This window comes from Rattus norvegicus, chromosome 5 (assembly GCF_021556685.1).
Source record: "Rattus norvegicus strain SHRSP/BbbUtx chromosome 5, alternate assembly SHRSP_T2T, whole genome shotgun sequence".
Classification (NCBI taxonomy): Eukaryota; Metazoa; Chordata; class Mammalia; order Rodentia; family Muridae; genus Rattus; species Rattus norvegicus.
This window is the reverse complement of record NC_141538.1, coordinates 152,131,591-152,145,623: the sequence shown is the minus strand read 5'-3', so window position 1 is coordinate 152,145,623 and position 14,033 is coordinate 152,131,591. Positions and strand designations below refer to the sequence as shown.

Here is a 14,033-nt window from a genome sequence, read left to right as displayed (position 1 = left end):
GACTCTCAACTGGTAAAGTCCCAGAGGCCACGGGTTTGATCCCTTGCACTGCACATATAAACTAGACATAAAAGGCCCACTGTTTTAAAATAATACTGTCTGTCTGTCTGTCTACCTATAGGTTTGTTTGGGTTTTGTTTGGTTTGGTTTTGTTTTTTTGGCTCTCTCCCTGGCTGTCTTGCTGCCCTGAAACTCAATAGGCGAGCCATTTTCAATCCAACTCAGAGACCTGCCCGCCTGTGCCTCCAGACTGCTGTTTTAAAGGTGTGCACCCCTCCCCCAGCTCCTTTAAAACACGAAGGAGCTCCCACAGAGTCTTGTCTCCTGAGTGGTTCAGGCACGCATCGTCATTGTGCTCAGCTGTATGTTCCATTATTTTCAATGTCACCATAATAACACGAATTGTTTCGGCCAACAGAAAGATCTCTTTGGGGGCCTGAGACATGGCTCAGTGGTTAAAGGCACTTGCCACCAAGCCTGACAACCTGAGTTTGATCCCTGGAACCCACATGGTGAAAGGGGAGCGCCAAGTCCCACAACATGTCCTCTGACCACAGTGGTGTGCACTTGTGCCCCTCCCCCCAAAGTAAAAAAAATGTAGATTAATTTAAAAAAAATAATGGATGATCTTAGAAATGACAATGTTCTAGTGCTGGGGGTTGAAACCAGGACTGTGTTCATGCAAAACACACAGCTCCCTGAGACAGGATTTCTGTGTGTAACCCTGGCTGTCCTGGAACTCACTCTGTAGGCCAGGTTGGCCTCAAACTCACAGAGAGCCAGCTGCCTCCCGAATGCTGGAATCAAAGGCGTGAGGCACTCTGCCCTGCTCAAAGAAAGGGCAGTTTTGTCATGGAGACAGTAAAAGGCCTACCCAGTTTCATTGCAATGTCTTAAAAGTCTTACAGATATTACATGCCTCGGTGCTTGAATATAGCTAGCTAGCCGCCACCCTCAGCAGATGCTCCCCCAGGCCACCAGTTTCCAAGCTCTGACTAAGGTGATCCCAAAGGTACCTCCAAAAGCTAATTTTCCAGTTCTGACACCGGTGGTGACAAGTCAGCAGCTGATGTCAGTCTTACTTTCCTTGGAAACAAATCCATAACCCACAGCTGCCCCTGCCAGGCAGGGGAATAAAGACAGTGCCCAGAGATCAGGCGCACACATAACACGCCCTGAAGGGGCCACAAAGGTGGCAGACTGGATGTGGTAGCTCCTCCCTGAAATTCCATCACTTGAGAAGCTGAGGCAACAGGACTCTTCTTGCTGGTTTGAAGCCACCCTGGTCTACATCGTGAGTTCTAGACCAGCCTGGGTTAGAGTTAGAGAGTAAGATACCGTCTCAAAAGCAACAGCCACAAACCCAGAAAGGGTGATGAGTTCTTCTGTAGTCCCCCCAAACCTGCTCCTGAATCCACATCCTCGGAAAAGGGAAGGGGACCGGGGATGGATCCTACTGGCTGGTCACAGTGACTTGGGGGAGCACACTGGGCTATTGGTGGCAGCCTGGAGGCTGGAACATCCCCCACCCCTCAGGGTTGGGGTTCCAGAGAAGCAGCCTGTAGGGAAATACTACACTCAACTGACCTGACCTGCTTGTCTGACTCTCTGTCTCCTCTGTAAGGACATAAGTTCCTAGAGCGCGCCACACACTGTTTCCCAAGAGACCGCTCGTAAATATTTCAGACTTTGCAGGCCATATGGTCTCTGTTGCAACTACTTAACGTAGTGAGAAGGAAGCACAGAGGATCCACAAACGGAGCATGGCTGTGTTCCAATAAAACTTTATTTACGGGTGGCCAAATCTGAATTTCATACAACTGTCATGCATCATCATTCTTCTTCCCTTAAAATTATTTTAAAATGTAAAAGCCATCATCAGACTTGGTGGCCTACACCTGTACTCTCTGCACTCAGGAAGCAGAGGCAGGTGGATCTCTGCGATGAGGCTTGCCTGTTCTACAGAGCCAGTGCATTCCTAGGTAACAGGGATACTGAAAGACGGTATCTTAAATACTCAGGCTCATGCAGCTAAGAAATGGGCTGGGATGAGGTTGGGGATTTTTAGCTCAAAGGTAGAGCGCTTGCCTAGCAAGCGCAAGGCCCTGGGTTCGGTCCCCAGATCCGAAAAAAAAAAAAAAAAAGAAAAAAAGAAATGGGCTGGGAGTTCAAGTGGGCAGCGCTGGACTCATAAATCAGATTTGTGACCTGTGACATTATCCTATGTACTCGTGCATATAGCATGAAACAAGAGGCTGGGCCTGACCCCTGCAGCTTTTGTGTTTGATTTGGTTTATTTATTTATTTATTTATTTATTTATTTATTTATTTATTTATTTATTTATTATGTGGTTGGTTTTTCCAAATGGGGTTTATCTCTGTAACAGCCCTAGCTGTCCTGGAAAATCAGGCTTGTGGTTCTACTTATTTTTGAGATAAGAGTCTCAGTGTGGACTAGAACTTAGAGCCCTGTCTCTGGCTAAGGTGAAGGATGATCCAGGAATGTCACCATCCCCTCCCAGAGCTTGCTTCTCCTGAGGAGGGCAGACAGATGAGCATGTGGTGTGATTGCAGATGCAGCCTTTGGGCTACAGTTGCTGTGCCAGTCTCAACAAAGACCTTTCTGAGGCAGCATCACTACAGCGGAGACTCAAGATAGGGATGAAGTGAGAGTCTGAACTCCCAGAGCTGAGGAAAAATGTCCCAGACAGAGGGCACAGCAGGGCAACATGAGGAGAGAGCTCACCAGGCACGAGGACAATGGCAGCCGGAAGGCAGAGAGCCAAGACAAATGGCACTGGGGAGGTGCAGAGGGTACAGCGTCCATCCCATGGGGCTTGGCAGGCAAAGGCTTGGGTTTTGTTTGAAGTGTCCTGGAAGAGGGTACAAGTGGGGAATGACCCCATCCTGTGCCTGGACCTACAGGAGAAGCACGACCCCCCCCCCAGCTGCTCTCATCCTCCCTCCCCAACACTGGGGTGCCTGTGAGGTTACAGATGTTGGTTTTCAGGTGAGAGACACACAGGTGAGTTTCTAGTCCAGCTGCAATGCCCGCTGTCTGGCTGTGGGCAAGCCTATCCCTCTCTGCACCTCGATTTTCTTGTCATTTATGTCTTGTGGCCTTGTTGGAGATTTCTGATGAGATCTTGCTTGCAACGTTTTCAGTTCCAGTCAGGACAACATAGTTGTCCCTTGGGCTGCCACAGGGGTTAGGATATGGCTTAATGATGGGGCATTTGCCTAGGAAGCTCAGGGCCTGGATTCTACTTCCGGTGTAGAGAGGGAGGTAGAGGGAGGAAGGAAAGAAGGGAGAGAGGAGAGAGAGGAGAGGAAGGAGAGGGAGGAGGAGGGGGAGCGAGAGAGGGAGGAGAAGAGAGAGGGAAGGAGGAAGGAGGAGAGAGAGGGAAGGACAGAAGAAGAGAGGGAGGGAGGGAGGGAGGGGGAGAGGGAGGGAGGATGAGAGACAGGGAAGGAGGGAGGAAGAGAGAGGGCGGGAGAGAGGAGGAGAGGGAGGGAGGAGGAGGGGAGCGAGATAGGGAGGAGAAGAGAGAGGGAGGGAGGAAGGAGGAGAGGGAAGGAGGGAAGGAGGAGGAGGAGAGGGAGGGAGGCAGAAAGGTAGACCATAAGCCCCCTGCTTTGCTGATTATGACGTAAATGCTCAGCCTGGTTCTGACAGATCCTGATAACTTGGTAAAGATGCAGTCGCTACAGTAACCGCCTCCCGCTGTTCCACCTGCTGCCGGCAGACACCTGTGCCAAGACCCTCTGCTACTCAGAGGCCAGGAAAAACTAACCGAGCAGCTCCCTGGGGACAAGCCTCATCCACACAAGGACCTCCTCAGTGCCACAGCCCACCGCAGCTCAGGCTACAACAGAGAGACCCACACCTAGGCCTCAGCCTGCACTCACTGCTAGAGTTAGACCTTTGACAAGGTACAGAGTAATGGCCTCTCACTCATGAGTCAGTCATTTAACAAACACCTTAAGTGGCTTCCCAGAGCAGCCTGTTCTAACCCTATAGCATCACAGTCACTGATAGACAGCGCTGGTCATGAGACATTTCAGAACATGGGTTAGACATGGGGTTCCGGTTATCACTGTCATTTCATAGTTGGGCCCTGTTGGACATTACCCTTTACCCGTTTTTCTTCTTTTGAGACAGGATCTCCCTGGTCGGCCTAGAAATTATTATGCAGGCATGACGGTTTGAAGGAGAAGAGTCTTTGGCATTTAACTTAGCTCCCAGTTGGTGGTCCTGTTTGGGAAGGCATAGGAGCTGTGGCCTATCTGAGGGAAGTGTGTCACTTGGGGTGGGTTTCGAGAGCCTAACAACTGCCATCCATTTAACTTTGCTCTTTGATTCCTGCTATGAGACTTAAGCTCTCAGCAACTCCAGTTGCCTGTGCCTCCCGCCTGCTGTCACACCTCCTTCCCTTGGTGGTGACTGTCATGAACTATAATGAGGTAGCTGGCGGGTTACCTGGTGGGCCCATGCCAAGGTGGCCCTCTGAGAAATCATGCCATGCAACAGACCTGGCATAAATGAGGTTTATTTGGAGAAAGGAAGGAAAATGAGGACCTGGAGAAAGGATAGAGGCAGACAGACAGAAGAAGAGCCACGAAGGGCGGGACAAAGAAAAACTGGCCAACTGGGAACACTTGTGGACAAGGAAAAAGAAAGAGAATCAGTGGGGTTGGCGGGAGGCAAGCAGTCCTGGCTCTCACCAGCAGACAATGACATAAGCCATCACTAGGTCCCTGGGAGGAGCCCAGCAGAATGCCCTGTAAGCCAACAGTCATGGACTCTCACTCCTTTGGAACCATAATCCCAAAATAAACTCATTCTTGTCTAAGTGGCCTTGTTTATGGTGTTGTATCACAACAGAAAAGTAACTAAGGGGTTGGGGATTTAGCTCAGTGGTAGAGCGCTTGCCTAGGAAGCGCAAGGCCCTGGGTTCAGTCCCCAGCTCCAAAAAAAAAAAAAAAAAAAAAAAAAGAAGAAGAAGAAAAGTAACTAAAACAGTAGACTAGGCCAGCCTTGAGCTCCCAAGAATTTGCCTCTGCCTTCCAAGTTCTGAAATGAGTGGCATTTAAGAGAGCAGTAGAACCAAGCTTAAGGTGCCTGAGGGCTGTGGTTACATGGGTGCTGGGGTTGGGGACTGTCATCCACTGGCTACGACTCTCTCTTGAACGATTGCCATTCCTACTCCAGGACCAGATGGCAAACTGACTTGACCAAGAGACCCATAGAGAGCCCATCTGTCCTCTGGGCTTCCCTCTTGCCATGGTGACACATGGCTCTCCAACTCTACCACAGAAAGGAGACATAGGAGGTGAAATGAATTCATTAAAAGTTCAAGGAAGGGGTTGGGGATTTAGCTCAGCAGTAGAGCGCTTGCCTAGGAAGCACAAGGCCCTGGGTTCGGTCCCCAGCTCAGGAAAAAAAAAAAAAAAACAAAAAAAAAAAGTTCAAGGAAGCTGGACAGTGGTGATGCACACCATTAATCCTGGCAGAGGCAGGCAGATCTCTGAATTTGAGGGCAGCTTGGTTTCCGGGGGTGGGGGGAGTTCCAGGACAGCCAGGGCCACGCAGAGAAACCCTGTCTTGAAAAACACAAACAACTGAACAAAGAAAAGGTTCAAAGCATTGGGGGACAGGAGAGATGGCTCAGCAGTTAAGAGCACGTCGTTCTTTTGCATGTGGCAGTTCACAACCATCTGTAACTCCAGTTCCAGGGAATATGATGCCCTCTTCTCTACAGGCACACGGCATAGACATAGCGTACATACCAACATATAGGCAAGGTTGTGTGGTGACGTTTTTCCTGGGGAAACAAAATTCACTCAGCTACTCACTCTTTTTTTTTTTTTTTTGTTCTTTATTTCAGAGCTGGGGACCAAACCCAGGGCCTTGCACTTGCTAAGCAAGCGCTCTACCAGTGAGCTAAATCCCCAACCCCTCAGCTACTCACTCTTGATAGGGAACCCAGGACAGACCAGAGTACAGAGGCTACCAAAGTCCAACCTGGTGAACTAATGAGTTTTATCGGGGTTACTTATAGGAAGATGGGTGGGGAGTAATTACAGAAATGACTTAAAGACAACTGCACTACCAAGGTTCACCCCAGCATGGGGGGCGGTCCACAAAATTTGGGAAACCTGGAGTATACTGCACAGCCTGCAGGCAGCTGTTGAGTTTGGATATTGTCTTTTCCAGGAGACTCAAATGGTCTAAATCTTTCCCAGGCAGCTCTGTGGGCTTCTGCTTCTTCCAAGCAGCCAGCCTTTTCTTTGTAGCTTCCCCCCACGCCCCATATCTGTATCCATATGTGTATCTGATGTATCTGTATGTGTATCTGATGTATCTGTATCTGTATCTGATGTATATGTATATGATATATCTGTATCTGTATATGATGTATCTGTGTCTGTATATGATGTATCTGTATACAATGTATTTATATATGATGTATCTGTATCTGTATGATGTATCTGTATCTGTATATGATGTATCTGTGTCTGTATATGATGTATCTGTATACGATGTATTTATATATGATGTATCTGTATATGATGTATCTGTATCTGTATGATGTATCTGTATCTGTATGATGTATCTGTATACGATATATTTATATATATATCTGTATCTGATGTATCTGTATCTGATGTATCTGTATATATATATGATGTATCTGTATCTGATGTATCTGTATCTGTATCTGATGTATCTGTATCTGATGTATCTGTATCTGATGTATCTGTATCTGTATATGATGTATCTGTATCTGATGTATCTGTATCTGATGTATCTGTATCTGTATCTGATGTATCTGTATCTGTATCTGATGTATCTGTATCTGATGTATCTGTATCTGTATATGATGTATCTGTATCTGATGTATCTGTATCTGATGTATCTGTATCTGTATCTGATGTATCTGTATCTGATGTATCTGTATCTGTATCTGATGTATCTGTATCTGATGTATCTGTATCTGATGTATCTGTATCTGTATCTGATGTATCTGTATCTGTATCTGATGTATCTGTATCTGTATCTGTATCTGTATCTGATGTATCTGTATCTGATGTATCTGTATCTGTATCTGATGTATCTGTATCTGTATCTGATGTATCTGTATCTGTATATGATGTATCTGTATCTGTATACGATGTATCTGTATCTGTATATGATGTATCTGTATCTGTATATGATGTATCTGTATATGATGTATCTGTATCTGTAATTTTTTTCCTCATAGGGACTCTCAGCTCTTTTTTTTTTTTTTTTTTTTTTTTGGTTCTTTTTTTCGGAGCTGGGGACCGAACCCAGGGCCTTGCGCTTCCTAGGCAAGCGCTCTACCACTGAGCTAAATCCCCAACCCCGGGACTCTCAGCTCTTATTGTTTACTCTGCCAAGGAAAGCAAGGGAATCTAGTCAGTTTCTGGGAGTTCTTACTGCTATTCTTTAGGATTTTTTTTTTTTGTTCTTTTTTTCGGAGCTGGGGACTCTTTAGGATTTTTAATTTCCTGTTTAAGAGCTCCCCTGAAGGATGGAATGTTTTGTTGTTTTGTTGTTTGTTTGTTTGTTTGTTTCTGGTTTGGTTTGGTTTGGTTTTCTCTGTGTAGCCCTAGCTGTCCTAGAACTTACTCTGTAGACCAGGCTGGCCTTGAACTCACAGGGACCTGCCTGCTTCTGCCTCCCGAGTGCTGGGATTAAAAGCATGCGCCACTCACATGAAGGCAGCCCATCACTGCACTGGGGTTTGGATTCAATAACTCCATGGCCACTGAGTACCCTTTTAGATCCCCCTTCAGTTAATTAACCCAGCCCCAGAAGGGCTGTGAGGCAGATAGAAGCCCCGTGGTACCTGGTGGTATCTCCAATGTCTCTCGAATTCTGTAAAACATTCAGAGGTTAGCATAATATCATCTACATAACGAATCGATTTCCAGAGGATGGGCCAGACAAGGCAAAATCCCAAGACACCGCTCCTTAACATGAAGCAGGGTTACAGAGAAAGCGTTGGCGAAACTCTCTGAGTCTGTCGCCATCTGCTCTCAGCAGAGTCAGGTGACCCCAGAGGTTCACAGCTAAGATGAAATCCGGACTTGAGCATCCTTGGACCGGTTCCATCCATTTCAATCAGCAGCTTCCTCCACAGATCAAGGTTGGGTGCAAAGCTCACTCAGGAGGCGCTAACTTAATTAGCTCCTGACTGTAATCCTTAGTCATTCTATCTAAGCTGTTAACATTTCCATATCCTGGAGCTCTTCCATGGAGCCTCCTGATAAACCCAACCCAGTGGGCCTCACTTAACTTACTCAGACCTACTTAGGGCCCTGCTCTCCCAGCTGTACCACCCGGCTCCCTGTGTTAGCATTGCTGTGAGCAACCACTGTGGGATTAACTGTAGCTTTTGCCTCTCCATTCATCAAAACTGGCTGTTGGGGAAGCTCCTGGCTGGGCAAACCACCTCCACCCCTCACATAACCTTTTGCTTGGAGGGAAATGTGCCAACCTTAGTCTGGGGGTTATTATCACTCCCGGACAGGTTTGACCTTCTTCACTTGTAGTAATGTATCAAGTGTGTCTTCTGTGAACTGCTCCTGGACTTTACAGCCTTCCAGCTTTAGTACACATTTGGCTTTCTACCAATCTTTTTCTCCACAACTCCAGCTCGACACAATCTTGCCATATTTGTCTCGAGTAACTCAGGCAAACGTCTTCCTCGCCTGTTGCCTGTTTCTGATCCCCCTTAGGTTGCTTTCTCGAATGTACAGATTCTCTTTACATGCTGGTTTAAGTCTCTGAGATCTGCCAAAGTCTTTTCTACTTTATAAAGATCTTGCCTAACCAAAGGGCTCAGTAAAGACATTAAGGGGCCATACCAGCCTCACAGTTCCTGCTGGTTCAGCCAATTTTTTTTAACTCCTCTGTGAATACTGTTTTTTCGGGCTCAGTGAACTGGGGTTCAAACACAGCTCCTCTTATCCTGCTTCTGGCAATAGCACCCACCCCTTCTCAATAGTCCTTCAGTTCCTGTTATGTGTGTGGACCTCAGACAGGGACGTAGTCAAAGGTTCCTATGGCTTTGATAAGCCAGTCCATCAGGGACTGACTTCCCTCATACTGTCTCCGGATACACAGCCTTGGCTCTGAAGAGGATGGAAAGTTATATTACTCGGTTTTCCTGTCTCCACCTCACTCTGACTGATTCCGTTGACTCTCGTGTCCCAGAGCCTCACAAGCCTCTTGGTGACAGGGAAGGGTGCTGCTTTCACTAGTCCTTCTAATTTTACTAATTCTTTCACTAATTAGTCTTCCCTAATTCCGGCAGCTGAATGCTGAATCACACTATATCATTAGCATCCTGGTATAGGTTTCCCCTTTTCTACTAAGAGTTGGACTTCAGGGACATCCATCGTCTATGGCTTTTACCACCTCTCTCATCTTCCTTTATGTAGTTTACCTGACAAACCAGAGGACAACATGGAAGATGCTGACCCATCTCTCTTCTCTGTTGCAACTGATCCTTTGCTTAGTCACTGTTTCGGCCTCAGATGTCTGCTCTTTTTTAAAGATCCATCTACTTATTATATATAGGTACACTGTCACTGTCTTCAGACACACCAGAAGAGGGCGTCAGATCTCATCACAGATGGTTGTGAGCCACCATGTGGTTGCTGGGAATTGAACTCAGGACCTCTGGAAGAGCAGTCAGTGCTCTAACCACTGAGCCATCTCTCCAGCCCTATTTTCTTTTCTCCTCCTCCTCTTCTTCCTCTTCCTCTTTGTTGTCGTCGTCATCTTCCTCCTCCTCCTCCTCCTCCTCCTCCTCCTCCTCCTCCTCCTCCCTCTCTCTCTCTCTCTCTCTCTCTCTCTCTCTCTCTCTCTCTCTCTCTTGTTTTTTGAGACACAATTTTACTATATAGCCTAGGCTGTCTTGGAACTCACTCTGTAGACCAGGCTGGCTTCGAATTCAGAGATGCACCTGCTCGGCCACCTGAGTGCTGGAATTAAAGGCTTGCGCCACCACTGCCACCACCGGGCATCTCAGATGCACTTCTAATTACATACAATGGAAGCCACTGCTTACCAAGAGTCTTGACTCATTGAGCAGGTGGTGTGGCATCCCATACCACACAGACAAAAGACTGCCGTCCGGGGATTCCTCCCACAGCCACTACTAATCCTGATGCTCACCCTTAGTTGCATGTGTCACTGTGGGTAGTGAGACAAGCAACTGCTGTCACAGGACAAAGGCACACTACCACACACCATAGAAAACTACTGAAATTTCCTCTGCAATGCTCTTCTGTCAGGCTTCTCGGCCTCACACACCCTGCTACCCATAGCCAGGGCAATGCATTCACTTCTTCCCAACTCATCTTTGGTTCTGTCAGGTCCCTCCTTGGGTGCCAATGATGTAGTGTGATAAACTTTTCCTGGGCCTGGCAGTGGTGGTACACACCTTTAATCCCAGCACTCAGGAGGCAGAGGCAGGTGGATCCCTGAGTTTGAGGCCAGCTTGGTTAACAGAGCGAGTTCCAGGACAGCCAGGGCTACACAGAGAAATCCTGTCTCAAACAAGCAAACAAACAAAAAACCCAACTTTTCTTGGGGAAATAGAGCACACTTGCCTCTTCATCCCAGACAGGGATCCTGCAATGGACCCAAATACAGATACCATCAAAGTCTAACTTGGTAAACTATAAATATTATTGGCATTACTTATAGGGGCAGGAATGACTCAAAGACAAATGCACCACTGAGGCCCACCCCGGCATGGTGACAGCGTCGCACACTGCAGAGCCTGTAGGCTGCTTAACAGGTGAGAGAATGTCCTTTCCAGGAGTCTCTATTGGTCTAAATCTCTTCCTAGAAGTTCAGCCCGTTTCTGCTTCTTCCAGGCTTCTGATCTGGTCTGAGTCCTGTTTGCAGCTCAGCCTTTTTCTTCTTCTTTTTTTCTTTTTTCTTTTTTTTTTTTTTAAATTGTTACGCAACAGGCAAGACTCAGGCACATAAAACACAAAGAAACAAATCTTTATTTGTTCAAAGTATGGGCCGCCGACATGGCCAGCGGCTAAGGCGCTTGCTGCCAAGATTGATGACCAGACTAGCTCCCCATCTTAGAAGGAGAGAACTGACTCCCAAAAGTTGTCCTCTGATCTCCAGTTGATGCTGTTTTGTTTTCGTTTTTGTTTTTTAAATAGGGTCTGGGGGCTGGAGAGATGGTTCAGTGGTTAAGAGCACCAACTGCTCTTCCAGAGGTCCTGAGTTCAATTCCCAGCAACCACATGGTGGCTCACAACCATCTGTAATGGGGTCTGATGCCCTCTTCTGGTGTATCTGAAGACAGCTACGGTGTACTCATATATGTAAGAAAATAAATATTGTTTAAAAAAAAATAGGGTCTGGCTGTGTAGCTCTGGCTGGCTATGTAGAACTCGCTATGTAGACCAGATAAACTTTAAGTTGAAAATGTAATCGCTGGCTTGGTCCCTAAGTAAGACAGTGTTTGGAGAGGAAGAGTCCTGAGACAGGGAAGGAAGAGAGAATCTAAAGACAAAACCACCACTACCTCCTTTGCTGTAGCCCAGTTCTCTAATAGCAGTGCCATTCATGGCTCTCAGTGTGTCCTCCTCCCTAAGTGTCACTTAAATGTGTTTGACATTTGTCACCTGGGTGCAACTTCTTCTGAGCCCTGAGGAGGATGACCAGATTGAGCAAGTCAAAACCCAGGATTCCCCAGTTCAATTCGAGTGGCAGATAAATGACAGGTAATAATTTAATCAAGTGTGCCCTAGTATTCAAATCCTAGCCCTGAGCAGTCAGGGCTGGCGAATCACAAACGGTCCCAAGCAGTCGACTTGGACTATGCGGACACGGATGTTCATAATTGGCTGCCATCTGGCACCAAGCTGTCCCCGATGTCCTCATCAACAAAATCAGGTAGAATAGCATGAGTACCACAGAACAGAGTACAGGAAGAATGCTTAGAACAGAGCTCGTTAGTGCTGTGTTGGCGATCGCCGCGTTTAGTAAGTGTTTGTGTGAATATGGTGTGTGTGTGTGCTCACACAGCTGTGTGTTCCTCTGTGTGTGTGTGTGTGTGTACGCGCGCGTGCAAGCGAGTGCCCATTTTACTGAGGGAGGGTCTCTCACTGAACCTGGAGCTCACCAATCACAGCTCATCTGAGTAGCCATCTTGCCCTGGGGATCCTTTGTCTTTGCTTCCCCAACGTTGGGATTGTAGGAGGCAGTCAGGACTGCCTGGCTTCTTCATAGGCTCTGGAGATCTTAGCTTCCATCCTCACCCTGGTACCGCTGCTTTACAATGGTGCTATCTTTCCAACCTCATTCATTCATTCATTCGCTGAGACAAGGTCTCACCGTGTTGCCCTGGCATCCTGGAACTCACTACATAGACCAGGTTGGACTTGAACTCACTGTCTGCCTACTGTCTTCAGAGTGGCACATGTGGAAATCAGAGGAAAATTTGGGGACTAGTTCTCTCCCTCTCCTCTGTGGATCCTGAAATCAACCTCATATCTTCATGCTTGGAGGCAGGCCCCGTTACCCGATGAGCGATCTTGCCAGGTATTTTGAGACGGGGTCTTTGGTAGTACAGGCTAGCCTAGAACTCAATGTGAAGCTGAGGATTATCTTGAACTCCAGATCCCCCTGCCTTCTACCTTCCAAGAGGTGCAATTATAGGCACCACATCTGGCTGTGTTTAGATTTATTTTATTTTTCTGAGATATAGTCTCACTCTATAAACCAGGATAATCTGCTCCAAACTCAAGATCCTCTTGTCTTAGCCTCCTGAATGCTGGAATTATAGGCTTGTGCCGCTGGGCTGAGAGGGTCTGCTGTGTTATTCTTAACTATAGATAATATATAGGGTTGTAATGACTTTAGTCCCAACTGCAGACCTAAAAGCTTGGAGTTATAATTTCCATTTTTATTTTAAATTCAGATAAAGTAGCTGAATTTAAAGGCAGGAATTGTCCAGTGTTTAAAGAGGGGGAAGATCTGGGATTCAACTCTGTGATTTTTGGATTCCAAAGTCCTATCTACTCAAAATACAGTTCAAGTCACTAGTGATTCCACTAAGGGGAGACGTAGGATAAGGGGCATGGAGATTTGGGAGAAATCAGTGTCTACTTCATTATGATGGTATGCATGTGTGTGTGTGTGTGCATGTGTGTGTGTGCATGTGTCTGTATACATATGTGCATGTGTCTGCGCTATATGTACATATAACTGTCTGTGCATGTGTGTGCCCATGTATGTGTAGGCTACAGGTTGACAGTCCATGTCTTCATCCTTTTCTAAATCTGTCTATTTTATTGTGTGAGTCTCCCTTTGAACCTGGAACTCACCTATTTGGCTAAGCTGGCTGACCAACCAGACCAATCTCAGCAGCCTCAGCAGTGGGGTTACAAATGCTTCCTGGGTGACCAGCATCTGTTTCTATTTTTTTCCATTTAATTTATTTTTTGATTTTTTTAGACAACATCTCCATTATGTAGTCTAGGCTGGCCTCAAAAATCACAATCATCTGACCTAAATCTCTTGGATTAAATTTATTTCTATTTATTTGTTTATATATTTATTTAGTTGGGGTTTTTGTTGGGCTGTTTGATTGTTTGATTGTTTGGTTTTGATACAGGTTCTCACTATGTAGTCTTGGCTGGCCTGGAACTCGCTATGTAGACCAAGCTGGCCCTGAACACAGAAATCCTCCTGCCTCTGCCTCCCATTGCTAGGATTAAAGACGTGCTCCACTTCTCTCCACTTGAAAATACACTGCATTAACGTTTCTTAATTGGGGAAGATTGTCTCTGTGCACATTTATGGAGGTCAAAGGTCGCCTTATGAGCTTTGGTCCTCTTCTACAACCTGGGACCTGGGAATCAAACTCAGGGCATCATCGGGGCAGGCAAACTCATTTATCCATTGAACCACACCACGGACACCCCCCCCTCCATACACACACACACTCTTTTAAACACCACAGAGC

The 14,033-nt window shown here is 46.7% G+C and overlaps 1 protein-coding gene across 1 annotated transcript in view; it reads left to right on the top strand.

Moving 5' to 3' along the window:
- Positions 1-14,033, top strand: part of Cnksr1 (connector enhancer of kinase suppressor of Ras 1) — a 460,720-nt gene that overhangs the window by 324,556 nt on the left and 122,131 nt on the right. The window lies entirely within an intron of this gene.